The 14,923-nt window shown below is 43.9% G+C and overlaps 1 protein-coding gene across 2 annotated transcripts in view; it reads right to left on the bottom strand.

The window, feature by feature from the left end:
- The window catches only part of gli2 (GLI family zinc finger 2), a 279,884-nt gene that overhangs the window by 133,640 nt on the left and 131,321 nt on the right, over positions 1-14,923 (bottom strand). The window contains exon 1 of one of the 2 annotated variants that reach the window (XM_062967372.1): positions 13,691-14,203. The exons of the other annotated variant lie outside the window; for it this stretch is intronic. The gene's annotated coding sequence lies outside the window, so the exon portion shown is untranslated. Of the gene's footprint in view, positions 1-13,690; positions 14,204-14,923 lie in introns of those variants that run through there. 2 annotated transcript variants of the gene reach the window in all.

Below are 14,923 nucleotides of genomic sequence, written 5' to 3'. Positions count from 1 at the left end.
AGAGGATTTCCTTGCTCACTGATGTCCAGCTACTCTCATTCCACGTAATGAAGAAGCAACAACATTCTTGCTGTTCCTAAGGAATTCCCCTTCTGCAACCGACCTTTGAGATGTAAATGCTCATTCTGTCCACAGGTCTAGAAACACCAGCATTTTTTTCTTCATCTGCCATAATAATGGTGCCAGAGAAGTAACACTTTAAGAGATCCATAAGTGTCAGCTCACCACAGCCGCTCCTGAATGAACACACAAGACTCTCTGTGATATCACCAGAAACTTTTACTGTAGGAAACATGAACATCAGAAAAGCCAAGAATGGGATACTACGGCCAACCCTCCTTTATATACCCTCCCCCTCATTTGAACAGTCTCTTCCCGCTCAGTAAAACCCCGCGCAAATTCCCCGCCAAGTCCAGCAGCCGTTTCTTCTCCAAGTCCTGAGCCGCAGGTGTCTTATCAATGTCAGTGACCCTGAAACTCAGAGCCACATCCAGGCTCTAGTAGCAGGGTTCTGACATGGCGTCCTCCTCCCCTTCATCCTGGAAGGAAAAGATTAAACACAACTATTGTTCTCCGCCGTCCAGAGTTCCTTTATACTTTTTTAACAGGCTGCAATGGAATACCGGGTGTACCTTTCCTAGGTCCTTGGGTAGCCTCAGCTCATAGGTCACTTCGTTTATTCTTTTTGCTACCCTGAATGGTCCTATATAGCGTGGAGCCAATTTCTTGGATGGGAATCCCAATTTTAGGTTTTTTGTGCTCAGCCAAACCAGATCTCCTTCGCCCAATTTGTCCCCCTCTCGGCGCCTACGATCCGCAAAGAGCTTGTACTTCTTTTGTGTTTCCCGCAATGCCTCTACCACGGTTTGCCACCCTTGCTTGATTTTGGCCGGCCATTCCTCGTCGGTCTGGCCCTCCCCTTCCTTCCACTCGGGTAGCCTGGGGAAAGGTGCCACCTCCTGTCCGTATACTATTTCGAATGGGGCACGACCTGTGGCCGAATGTACGGCCCCGTTAAAAGCCATCTCAGCAAACGGTAGAAGGTCCGCCCAATCATCCTGTCTATAATTGGTGTACATCCTTAAGAATTGGCACAGTGTCTGTTGGGTACGTTCGACCCCCCCGTTGGTCGCGGGATGAAAGGCCGAGCTCAGGTTCCTTTCTGCTCCTAACAGCTGTAAGAATTTTCCCCAAAATTTTGCAGTAAATTGGACTCCCCGGTCGCTAATTATTTTGTCGGGACACCCATGTAGGCGATATACATGCTTCACATACAAATCAGCAAGTTTTTCAGCTGAAGGGAGTTTTGGCAGGGCCACAAAGTGTGCCTGTTTTGAGAATAGGTCCAATATTGTCCAAATGTATCTGTGGCCTCTGCTGGGGGGTAGTTCGCCTACAAAATCCATGGCTACGCATTCCCATGGCCTCATGGGCTCCACCACCTTCTGCAATAGCCCCTGGGGCTTCCCCGGTGGTGTTTTGCCCTCTGCACATAATTCACACTGCGTGACGTACCCCCTGGCGTCTTTCCTCATTCCGGGCCACCAGCATTGTCTGGCCAACAGTTTAATAGTCCTGGTGGGGCCTAGATGACCCGCACCTTTGTTATCATGGTACTTCCTTAACATTTCTCGTCTTAAACATTCAGGGATATACAATTTCTTATTTACAAACACCAAATCCCCACACAATTCTCCCTTTTCTTTGTTAGTTTGTAACCATTTGTCCATTCCATACGCTCGCTTCAACTCTTCCTCCCATATTTCTCCTCCCCCCGTGGAAATGGCAGTACGTTTGTTTTCTTTGGCCGCTTGTGCTCGAGTTAGTACTGCCAGGCCCCATTGCTTATCTAGGAATAGGCTCCCTTCAGATTCCTGAATTCCTCCCCCGTGCTGAGGCATCCGAGAGAGAGCGTCAGCGAGTATGTTATGTTTCCCCTGGAAGAATCTGAGTCTGAAATCAAAACGGCTGAAATATTGGGCCCATCTAATTTGCTTCGCTGATAATTTACGAGGGGATCTTAGATACTGTAAATTTCTATGATCAGTCCACACCTCAAACGGTGTTCCACTTCCTTCCAGAAAGTGTCTCCAGCACTCTAGTGCTTTTAGAATAGCTAAGGCTTCTCTCTCCCAAATTGGCCAGTTTTTTTCTGTATCGCTAAACTTTTTTGACAGATAGCCACATGGCTTCAGGTTCCCCCCCTCGTCTTTCTGTAGCAGAACTGCCCCATATGCCCGGTCTGATGCATCGCAATGTAATACAAAGGCTTTAGACATATCAGGGTGCTGTAGGACAGGCTCCTCAGTAAAACGCTTTTTAAGGGCTTCGAAAGCTTCCTGGCATTCTATTGTCCATGTCAGTTTGGCCCCTGGGGCCTTCACTTTGGCTGTTTCTCCCCTGCCTTTAGTCTTTAACAAATCCGTTAATGGCAAAGTGAGGCGCGCAAAGTCCTTGATAAATGTTCTATAGAAGTTTGCGAACCCTAGGAAGGATTGCAGCTGCTTCCGTGTTTTGGGGGCTTCCCACCCCCTCACGTCTTCTACCTTCGCAGGGTCCATCGCCACTCCCTGGGAGGAAATCCTATACCCCAGAAAGTCTATCTGGTCTTTATTGAACTCGCACTTGGCAAGCTTCGCATACAGTTTTGCTTCTCTCAACTTTTGCAGGACTTCCCTGACTAGTTCTATGTGTTGCTCCTTAGTCCGAGATATTATCAATATGTCATCTAAAAAAACAAAGACCCCCTTGTACAACAATGGATGCAACACTTCGTTGATTAATTGCATGAACGCGGCACCTCCGCCGCACAAACCGAAGGGGAGCACATGATAATTGAATAATCCGAATGCACAGGAGAAGGCCGTCTTCCACCTGTCCTCTGGTTTGATCTGCAATTTATGGTACGCTTCAATTAAGTCCAATTTAGTGAATATCTGTCCCTCCGATAACTGGGCGATCAAGTCCTTCACTAAGGGTAGGGGGTATTTATTTACAGAACTGATTGCATTCAGGCCCCTGTAGTCAATGCAGAGCCTCAGCGTTTGGTCCTTTTTCCGCCTGAACAACACAGGCGCCCCTAGAGGGGAATTTGAAGGCTCTATGAAACCCCTCGCTAGGTTTTTATCAATGTATTTTCTCAGTTCCTCCTTTTCCCTAGCCGACATTGGGTATATTTTTGCCTTGGGAAGCTCTGCTCCTGGGACTAGCTCTATCTTCACTTCAACTCTCCGCTTCGGTGGGAAACTGTCTGCTTCCTTCTCATCAAATACGTCCACAAAATCCCGATACTCTGGGGGTAATTTATCTGCCAGTTCTGCTATCCTGATAGAGTCTTCCTCCCCCCTTTTCCCCGGCTCTCTCTCCACTTCCTGGCTCCCTTCTTCCAACTTCATCCTGAAGATCATGCTCTTATCCTCCCAGTTGATTTGCGGGTTGGCCTGCCCCAGCCATGGCATGCCTAGTATAACATTATAGCTGGCTATTTGTGATATCACAAATGACACCTTTCCTTCCCAACTCCCTATCTTACACTTTACATCTTCGGCACTGTACTTAGCTAATGATCCCGATGCTGTGGATCCGTCCAACTGCGAAAAAGCTATTGGGGATTCTAGGTTCGTTCTTTCGCATCCCAATCCCTCGGCTAATTCAGGGGAGATGATGTTCCTGGAACATCCACAATCCACAAATGCTTTGCAGGTTGCTTGTTTGCTGCCACTTTCAAGCTGAATGGGGACCACTATCATGGCTTTGTCCTGACTTACCAACCCCCCCGAGTGGTGCCTCATCGGTGGTTCTTCCTCGGCGCGTTTCCCTGCCACGGCTCTTGGTTTGGGCTGGCCTCCGCCTTCCCCTTTTCTCTGCCAGCACTCGGCAGCCCTGTGGCCCAAACGGCCGCACACGAAGCAGCCCCTCCTGCTGGTGCTCACGTTCCCTGTCGGCTCCGTTCTCCTCCCGGCTGGGGTTGATCCCTCCTTCCGGCTCCCCTCTTTCATCTGCGGCCGCTGCTGTAGCCCTCCTCGGTGCCTCCTCGCCTGGGCCAGCGATGTCTCGATGCGCCCCGCCAGCTGAATCCATCCGCGCAGTGTGTTAGGCTCATCACGATGCACCGCCCAGGAGAGGATCTCCCGCCTGAGACCCTCTTTGAAGAGTTCTATCTTTGTTACTGCAGACCATTCCGGCACCTTTTCAGCGAGGCATTGGAACTCCTCCGCATACTCAGATACCGACCTCTGCCCCTGGGAGACGGTCTTCAACTTCTCCCTCGCCCGGATCTGCTCCAGTGGATCTCGGAAACGGGTCTCCAGGGCCCCCATAAAGCGTCGGAGTGACCCCAGACATGGGTCGCGCCGCGCGTGCAGTTGAACGTACCAGCTGGCCGCTCCCCTCTTCAACACTGCACCAATGGCCCGTACCCGGCTGGATTCCGTTCTAAAAGTGTGAGCATTGTCCTCCATATAGCCCCTCACCGTGGTCAGGAAAAAATCCAGTTCAGAGGACTCTCCCCCAAACTCGATCCTTAGTTCCTCTCGTCTCGGTAGGGGTCCCTGTGGTGGCAATCCCCAATTCTCCGCCCGTCGCAAGCCCCCTTGCGGACCAGTGGGCCCCGCTGCTGCTTCTCTTGGCCCTGTGCCACGCCCGGCATTCGCCAGGGGCACCAGGGTCTCAGTTGGGAGCGTAGCCGGGATTCTCGGAGGCTTTTCCCCTTCGTCGTCACTCTCCTCCACCCGCGTCAGGCTTGTTTGGATCTTGGGCCGGGCACCGGGCTCCTTTCGCATTTCCCTTCCCTTCGGTGCTGGGAGGTCTGCAAAGCCCTGGCTGCTTCCCACGCTCACGTCCCACATTGAGCTAGCCCGAAGTTCCCTTCCTCTCTCCGGCTCCGCCAAAACCGCCAGGCGCTCCATCGCCCTCGACATCACTGCCAGGGTGGTCTCCATCGCCGACATCCTCTCCTCCAGAAACACCATCCTTTGTGGGCCTGGGGAAGGTGAACCTTCCTCTCCTCCGGTGCTGTCTCCCCGCACCACTCCACGCCTCTGGGTTACCCCATTTGGCTGGGCATAAGCGGTGGATGACGCCAGGGCCGCCAGCTGGTGGAACTCAGCGTGCGGCTCGGGAGTGGCCCTTTCCGACCTTCCTCCTCCTGCGCCCAAGAGCTCTTCATCCTCCACTTGCATGTTACACCTCACCGCTACAGCGGGATGGTGTCCGTATTCTTGGCTTAGTGTCAGCTCACCACAGCCGCTCCTGAATGAACACACAAGACTCTCTGTGATATCACCAGAAACTTTTACTGTAGGAAACATGAACATCAGAAAAGCCAAGAATGGGATACTACGGCCAACCCTCCTTTATATACCCTCCCCCTCATTTGAACAGTCTCTTCCCGCTCAGTAAAACCCCGCGCAAATTCCCCGCCAAGTCCAGCAGCCGTTTCTTCTCCAAGTCCTGAGCCGCAGGTGTCTTATCAATGTCAGTGACCCTGAAACTCAGAGCCACATCCAGGCTCTAGTAGCAGGGTTCTGACATAAGTAGTCATAGGAAGAATGCAGACCAAGATAATCATCTGTTGTAGTTGGAAAATTGTGGATTATATGGTAGTGTGGAGTCAAGATAATCCAGTGCAAAGCAGATAATATAAGATTATAAATGAGTTATATAGTTGTGTGGGTCTTGAGTCTACACTGCCATATAATCCAGTACAAATTAGATAATCTGTGGAAGAAGCCTAAGTGAGGCCTAAATCTGCCTGTCCCCTAACTGAACCCTGGCTGTCCCTTGGCTGAGATGGTTGCTAGGAGACCAAGTGGGCAGAGATTAGCCCTCTAAACTGGCAGCAATTGGATGAAAACAATTATTGCTCTCCCTCTAATTAGGACTTTATTTTTCTTTTTTTTTTGTTGTATCAACTTAGTGGCGTGGATGATGGGTTGTGTTGTCAAATTTCAAGGTTGGGGGGGCCTGTAGTTTTGTTGTTTTGTGGGTCGCCGTGATGCCATCACTCATATATATATATATATATATAATAAGATAGACAGGGGGGGGGATTCTCAACCTGTGGGTCTCCAGGTGTTTTGGCCTACAACTCCCAGAAATCCCAGCCAGTTTACTAGCTGTTAAATTCAAGTATAGAATTTTGTAACCTGATCTAAAAATCTGTTGTCTAGTAACTTGGCTCCAGTTTACTGATTTGGTGTCTTAATTCAAATTGAATCTGAAATACCTAGAAAGCCATTTAGACTAGGAGGTATTTCTTAGTTTCACCGGCAGTGAAATGTATTTATTCATTTGAAGTACAGTAGAGTCTCGCTTATCCAACATAAATGGGCCGGCAAAATATTGGATAACCGAAAATGTAGGATAATGAGGAATTAAGGAAAAGAATATTAAATGACAAATTACGTCATGATTTTACAAATTAAGCACCAAAACATCATGTTTTACAACAAATCAACAGAAAAAGCAGTTAAATACATGGTAACATTATGTAGTAATTACTGTATTTACGAATTTAGCACCAAAACATCGCAAATGTATTGAAAACATAGACTACAAAAACACTGACTACAAAAAGGCAGACTGCGTTGGATAATCTGGAACATTGGATAAGTGAAGATTTGTTATAAGGACAGTGTTTCATGTAGTTAAAAGCTGGTAAGGAGTATGGAAATTCTGTTTAAATCTCAATTTTGAGTGAAGTTCGGACAGCTGAAGGCTGACATCATGTTAACTTAGCCTAGGGCACAGCTTCTTAAACTGTGAGTCTCAACCCCTTAGCTTAATGTTTTAATGAAAAGATTCTGTAGCTATTTTAGATGTGTACACAAATCTGTTGGGTGTGATTACAGTAGATACAGCTGAAGATGTTTCATAAATAGGAAAATCAGCCTATTTAGCAGTCCTTGCAAATGCTCAATGGTTATCAGTAAACTTTTGATCTTTATAACTATTTCATATACCTATATACTGGGGTCGAAGCCCCCGATGGCACAGCAGATTAAATCACTGAATTGCTGAATATGCTGACCAACAGGTTGGTGGTTCAAATCCAGCGAGCAAAGTAAGCTCCCACTGTTGGCCCCAGCTCCTGCCAATCTAGCAGTTCGAAAACATACAAATGTGAGTAGCTCAATATGTACTGCTCTGAGGGGAAGGTAATGGTGCTCCATGCAGTCATGCCAGCCACATGATTTAGGAGGCGTCTACAATGCCGGCTCTTCGGCTTAGAAATGGAAACGAGCACCAACCTCGAGTCAGAATGATTATACTTAATGTCAAGGGGAAAATCTTTACCTTTACCTATACTAGGGTCATGTAAAAATGTCTTGGGTTAAAAGGTGTATTTAATCAATTGTTGGATAGTGATTAAAATTGAAACTAGATCGCTATTTCCTACCTCATAGGTTTGCTGTGAGGATAAAAATGTTCATTCTGCGTCTTAAAGGGCAGGGAGGGATATAAATGTACAACATAGAAACATTGATTATTCTATCAATGGTTTAATGCTTTTAAAGGCTGCATAACAGCAGGAATTCAATGGATGAAGACTGTCCCCATCACTTCAATCTTAAATTTTAAAAACTTGCAACTTCAGAATTTTTGAATGCAATGGTATCCAAAGTTAATTGAGTACAACACAAAGGCATTGTATTCAAAACTAAAAGCAAAGAATGATCCAAATCTTGGACAGGAGGAATTAATTTCTCCAATTGGGAATGTTTACATGCAAAGGGACTGCGATTTATTTCCTTTGTTGGAACTTTGTAGGAAAGTTTGGCATTGTAAGTCTGCATGATAGATGTATGGCCTGGCACATGGTGGAAATGTTTTCAGGGCCACTTTGCAAGGAAGTGTCAGAATTGCAAGGAAGTGTCCAAGTGTTGACAGCTTCAAGATCAATTACTTCATTGACATACTGAGTTTTAAACAACTTTGCTATATTGGAAACTAGCTGAAATCCTATTGGGGAAACAATGAGAAAGTATTTAAGGAAAGGGAATTTCAGTATCAAATGTAGCCAATACTGAATTATTCCTGAGTATATACCAGATTGTGTCAACAGTTGAGACTCCCAAGTTGGAAGGCACTCAACAAACTACTGGGATAGAGCAGGAAACAACTACAAGTAATGCTGTTGATAGTGACGCAACTGGACTCAAGTTGAAAGGATGTCCAGCTTTTGAAGAGCTCTGAATTGAAAATCCAAAACTGCATCTTCCCATGAAGAAGAGAACCTGGCAAGGCAACGGCAGCCTCACGAGGCCCAGTGAGCTACCAATGGCCAGTTCTGTCTCAATTGCACCTTTACATCATTTTAAATAGGGACATATAAGCCTTGCAGTGTCTTCACATTCTCTCTAAGTGAGTCTGGTCTGCAGTCTGTATTAAAAATGGGATAGCTCAACAGCAGCAGCAACAAATAATCAAAATTCTGAAGGTTAAACCCACAAAAGTGGAGGGACTACCTTACTAGCAGACAACAGTAAAGAGATTGAATGAGATGATGAATACTGAAACAGTGAAAGATTTTTCATATCTTGGTTCATTCATTAACTACTGTGAAGACTGCAGTTAAGAAATCAGATGAAGACTAGGACTTGGAAGGACTGCATTATAACGCAATCTTCTTCATTTACAAAACCCACACAGAAATTACATTACTAATCTCTATTAGAGCGGAGAGGCCTAAATATTCCGAAGGTACCAGATCTCATCTGATCTTGGGAACTCTGTAAGATCAGGGGAACTACCAAGAAATACTATACTTTGTGGGCTATAATTCAGAGAAAGGAATTGGCAAAACCTCCTCTGAATACTCCTTGCTTACGAAAGCCCTCATGGGATCACCAGAAGTCAACAGATAACTTGAACTCGTGTTCATGCATGCACATATACACATACAAACTAAAGTGCACACACCAAAGGAAAGGGATTTACATTAATAGTTACTACAGAACAATTGATTTGGTGCTTTTACTGCAAATTGGTTCAGTGTGTTATCTGCAAACTACTGGAATGAGTGCTTAGGGTAAATGCTCCTATTGCTCCCCTAGTGGTGGAAGCTCCTTCCTTGGAAGCTTTTAAACAGAGGCTGGATGGCCATCTGTCAAGGGTACTTTGACTGTGTTATTCTTGCATGGCAGGGAATTGGACTAGATGGCCCATGTGGCCTCTTCCAGCTCTATTATTCTGTGATTCTATTATTCTACTTTGGCTGGGTCTAGCAACTGTATTTAGCTCTATGCACCAAGTTACCTGCAAACTACTAGGATGGGGGTTTGGAATAAATGCTCCTATTGTTCCCCTAGCACCTCTAGCACAGATTTGCAATGTTCCACTAAACTAGTTTGCAATCATTGTTAAGACTCCCCTTCCCCACAGCTCAATGAGCTCTCTAGAGTTGAGATGGCAAGTTAATATTTGGGACTAAGCCACAATGGTTGTAGACCATTGAGGCAAAACAGCAGGAGTTTGTCTTAATTGGGCTGATTCCATTCAAAATTCCTGTGCTGATTCAGCAACATATGGGGAAAATACTAGTGTGTAACTGTGTATGACTTTACAAGAAAGACGCAAATATCCATACATGTAGAGGTAGACACTAGGAAAATACACACATATCCTCACAGGAATTCTACATTTACTCAAACATGCCTATTGAAATCTATAAAAGAAAAATAATTGAAGGGATGCAAAAGTATTCAGGAGACCCTTGCTTACTTGAGAACTAGCATATCAATAGGGCACAGAGGCTCAGCTAAAGAAACCTGAGTGTCCAAAACTCAGCATGAAGCCTGCACCAAGCAGCAAGGATGGACAGTTTTCTTTTCAAGACTTTGCCCTGCCTTGAAAACAATGCCCCTGTTGCAATTTCTCCTTCTCTCTCCCACCCCAGCTCTCTGCCTTTCCTCCTGCTTTTCTCCAAGTGATTAACATGCCATCCATGTTCAGAAGAATGGGAATTTATTCTTCAGCTCAATGCTCTGAAAGGTGCCAATGGGTCAGGTGGCTGATCATTAAATCAAAGTGCTGTCTTCCATTCTCAAGTTCCTTTTTGCCAATGTCTGGGCTAATAGTTGGGTTTATGCAAAGCAAAACGATTGACAAGAAGGACCCCACTTGCAAGTGGAGTTGATATTGCAGCAGGAGGAGGGAAAGTAACAAAATAAATAGGAAGCACATTATGTGCCAACCTGAACTGTAGTTGATTTCAGGTTGGTTTCCTCCCTCCCTCTTGTCATTGATGATATTTCATTTTTTTAACTATCGAGGCCCAACTCAAAATCCTCCCCCACTTTTAAGCAAGGTCTTGTTCCTTCATGGTTTACTGTTAACGTATTCTCATCTGGCTCCTCGTAATTCACCATTTCTTTCTTCAACTACATCAGCTAGCTAATTCTGTTTTCTATAGGTGAAATCAGGCATAAGCTAATCTCTTATATATCTTCACCTTTCACAGAACCACAGGCTTTCTGGGACCTTCTTTAAGATAGATGCCCAGAAACTCTGGGGTTGGGGGAAGGGAGTAGATTCTTCTCAGCATGGAAAGTGGGGAAAAACAATGACAGGAAAGTGTAATTTCAAGATTTCTCTGTGGGCCATTTGAATGTTGATACTGGTGCTGTAAGAGAGCAACAAAGATCCAACAGACATGGATATTTCCTCTCAAAGACAGCTTGCCACATTCCAGAGGACTAATTTCATTGCCAGTGCTGGCATAAGAATCAACTGCCAATCCAGTTGAGTTATGTACAAAAATGGAAGAAGGCACCATTTTGTCTTTTGCATCCAATATCAAAATGTTTTGGACAAGCCCTGCGCCAAGATCTGTTATTCTGTGTGTAGCCAGAATTACTTGGAAATAATGACAGAATGTCAGAGTATCACTTCATATAATGTATTTTTCCAATTTGGAAGGCTGGAAGAACACTGTGCAGACATTACAGACATTATTCCGGTGTAAAAAGGTGGAAGGAAAGGAGAAGAAAAAAAGAAAAAGAAATGTGGCAGTAAGACCAAATGGTTTTTTTATTTTTGCATGAGAATCATGGGTTCTTTGGATGCAGCACTGACTAACAAAAATGCTCAGATATAAAGAATATTTACACAATTGTGAGGCTGAGATGGTGTGAAATAGGATACAGAGAGATGCATTTTTGAAGTGCTGCCTTAATGTGATACAGGTCTTTCGGGGTTTTTACAGTGGTCAGTTAGTGCTGATGTCTGGGGAAAAAAATCTGTTTACCAAAGTCTGTTTTGCATCCTTCAGGATCCTATTACATTGCACCCAACTCCCAAAACAGTGTACATACAGTACATGCATGTTCTTACTGAGCATTTATTATCACTCTGTACAGCATCTGAAAAAGTAGGTTCATATACAGAAAGGCTCATGTGAAAATAAAAACCAGTGAGCCTTAATAGTGCTGCCACATTTCCTCCTCCTTTTGTGTTGCAAGGGACTAACATGGGCACTTTTCTGAACATTATTAAATTGGGGTCCCCTGTTTAGTATTGATCTATAAACACCTTTCCGGTTTCATGGTGGAAAACACTGCATACTGATGTTTCCCGAGGCAGTGTCTGCTGAACCAGCAGAGTTGGACCCTGGAAGGAACCTTTTGGCAGTAATTTAGGATATAGAAGTGGTCAGTGGGCGACGGGATGGGAGCAGAAATGCCCAGCCCTTGCGGCTGACTCAGTATGCATTCTCCTTTCCCAAGCCCATTTGATGTAAGGGAGGGGAGGTCTGCTGCTAAAAACACAATTTTAGTTCAGACTTTAGAATTTCTTTGAACTAACATAGGAGGCCAAAGGCCAAAACAACACTGTCCATCAATACAAGTCTAATTAAAACTGGTCAAGTGATACATACTCCTGACTAAAGATGCAAAAGGTAACAGTCAAAGCAAAATTGTTAGGCTTTGAATGGTAAATTCTAATTAATACAAGTCAGCAAGGAGAAATAGCTGCATCAAATATTTCACATTACAACACAAACATTATAACACACATATAGGTGTGTGCACTAAATCCCCCCCCCCTTTTTTTTCCACCTGCTCTTTGGAACAATGTGAAAAACATGGGATAAACCCCTGAAAGAAGTTAATTAGGATCTTATTAGTCTGAGTTTTAATACCCTTCAGAATGAAAAAAGTACTGTTAAATTAATTCCACTCTGTCAAGTATGCATTCAGTATCTACAGTGATTGTCAGAGATTATTTCCAGGGCTGTAGGTTCATTTACACGACTCTGGATTGATCTGAGTATGCCACCAGTGGCAGCTTCTGATAGTTATGTCAGCGGACACACCAGGTTTTAGTCTGAACTTTAAAGGAGGTATCCAAGGCACTGGAAATATAAAATAGGCTTCAGGCTCCTTTAAAGCTTCAACTCTAACTCTGAGTGGATTCATTGCCCCACTGTACCACATGCCACCTCCTAGGAAATAAAGAAAGGGTCTTGAAAGATCATCAGGAAGCAGGAGCTGGGCCACTGAAATGAAAATGGTCACCGTAAGTCAAGAGGCATGCACACACATGCACACACAAGAAATCAAGATGCACTTATGGATTTCAAGTCAGTCTGACCAATTACTTTAGTTGTTTGACTAACGGAGTTGCCCTAAAAATTAACAGATTCATCTATTTTAAAACTAAGCAGTCTAGAGGAAAAACTGTAACGTTTATTCTGTCTTTGTGAATCCTGCCACATAAGAAAGAGTGCTTGTGGTTCCATTAATTGAGAAGCAGAGCTTGGGAAAGTGGCCATGCATGCTAGGTGATCTGGGTAAATTCCAAGTTACAAAAAGTTCTGCGTAGGAGTTCAGAATGAGGCTCATCTGAAAATATCGCCACTGGGACCTTAAACTTGGTATTAAATATTGTAAAAACGAAAATAGTAAAATATGTCTCATTGATTAATATGTCCCCTCTAATGCAGAATGCTACAGAATTCCAGTAAAACTTTGAAAAAACCTTACTGTGTAACCATAGTAGGAGGCAAAAAACGGGCAATGATTTTTTTGGGAAAATTTTTAAAAACTACAAACACACAAGGGGTATTTCTTCTTCATGCAGGCTTTGGCTGCAAGTTCAAATACAAATCTTAAGTGTTTGAAATATGTCTTTCAAGAGTGGATGCAGAATGTCTGGACCCTTTTCGGAGCCCACAAGGTGGCTAGGTCTGAGGGAAAATTACAGTAAGCTAAAAAAGAAAAGGGAAAAAAACTGAAGAAGTTTGACCACAGTCCTGAACTCTGATTGAAAATGCCTTCTTTTTGTTTCAACCACATAGAGGCAACCATAGGTTAATGCAGCTATTTGAATTCTTTTGCCATGTGGAAGGAGAGTGAGTCCCCACAACTGTTTCCCCTCCCTGTTCCCAAATTCTCAAGAGTATAAAATTTTACTTTAAAAACTCCATGGCCAAGGCACATGGAGCACCACTATTATCTCAGAATTTATTTAGAGTGCACTTTCAATTTGGCAGGGCTGGTTTAAGATGTCTCCAACTGTTTTATATGAAATGCTCACAGGCTTCTCCTTCAGCAGATCTATCTACATCAATAGTTGTGATGCAGTAACTAAAAAGCCATTGCAATTATAGGTGGCATCAATAGGGAGTACAGTCTCTAGATCGAGGGAAGTCACAGTTCCACTCTATTCTGCTTTGGTCAGACCTTACCTGGAATAATGTGTCCAATTCTGGGCACTGCAATTCAAGAGGGATATGGGCAAGCTAGATCCATGTCCAGAGAAGGGTGACCAAAATGATAAAAAGTTTGGAAGCCATGCCCTATGAGAAACAGTTGAAAGAGAGCTAGGTGAGTTTAGCTTGGAGAAAAGAAGGCTGAGATGAGACATGATAGTCATGTCCCATTGAAGAGGGGGCAGACATGTTTTCTGCTGTTCTGGAGACTAGGACATGGAGCAATGGGTTCAAATTTGCAGAATACAGATTCTACCTAAACATTCCACCTGTGAGAGGACAGAAGGAGAGGATTATATTATGTACTTAAAAACCAAAAATAAAAAAGACCCTGGCAGAAATCTAGTGGTTCCACCTAGTAAAGATAGCTCTCAGTGTTGGATAGTGAGCAGTAGTGATGGTAGATATATACATATATTTCCTATGATGTTGGTGATATTACTGGTGATCACTGAGGAATGATGACAATATCTCTGGCATGCCATGGATCAATTTACTTATCAACAGAAGGTGTTGGGAGTCAAATTCTAGATCAGTGGTTCTGGAGTTCCCAGATTGAGAACCACTGTTCTAGATGCTTCTAGGATGCACAGGAATGTGAAGGCCATTCCACGTTGTTTGTCTGCAACATTTATTGAGAAGTAAATCCACCCAAGACCAGTCACTGACATCACTCCCATGTGATCATCAATACTATCTCCAACATCTTTTGTAATCTAACAATATTTCAACCATCTTGTCAGTGTGTCTAGCCACTGCTGAGCTAATTAGACGTGGGCCTGATTCAGTGAATTTTTGGTTTGGTTTTAAATGTCTAAGGCTGGTTCTACACTGACCATATTATGCATATTGCAATGCATTGAACTGTATTATACAGTGATGGAACCATCCTAAGTCTATGTATCTAGCATTAGTAAGAAATGAGCCATGATTTCTAGTCAATCATTGAAAAAGTGATCATATTTCCAAATCCATACAAGTAGAATACCAATACTTTATCCTGTTGAGATAAATGTTTAATTGTTATGTTTTTGTTAAGTGAAAGTATGATTATACAAAAAGTCTTTAAGATATATTGAAATCATAATTCAATGGTTTCCTTGTGAAATGCAATGAACATTTTTGTCTCTTCCCATTTATGCAGACACTGCCTTCGCTAGGTACTATAAATCTCTCAAAGCTAGCTGTAACTGGCAGTCAACAATGTAT

This window comes from Anolis carolinensis, chromosome 1 (genome assembly GCF_035594765.1).
Source record: "Anolis carolinensis isolate JA03-04 chromosome 1, rAnoCar3.1.pri, whole genome shotgun sequence".
NCBI lineage: Eukaryota > Metazoa > Chordata > Lepidosauria > Squamata > Dactyloidae > Anolis > Anolis carolinensis.
Note: the sequence above shows the minus strand (reverse complement) of the source record. Positions and strands in the feature narration are given on the sequence as shown.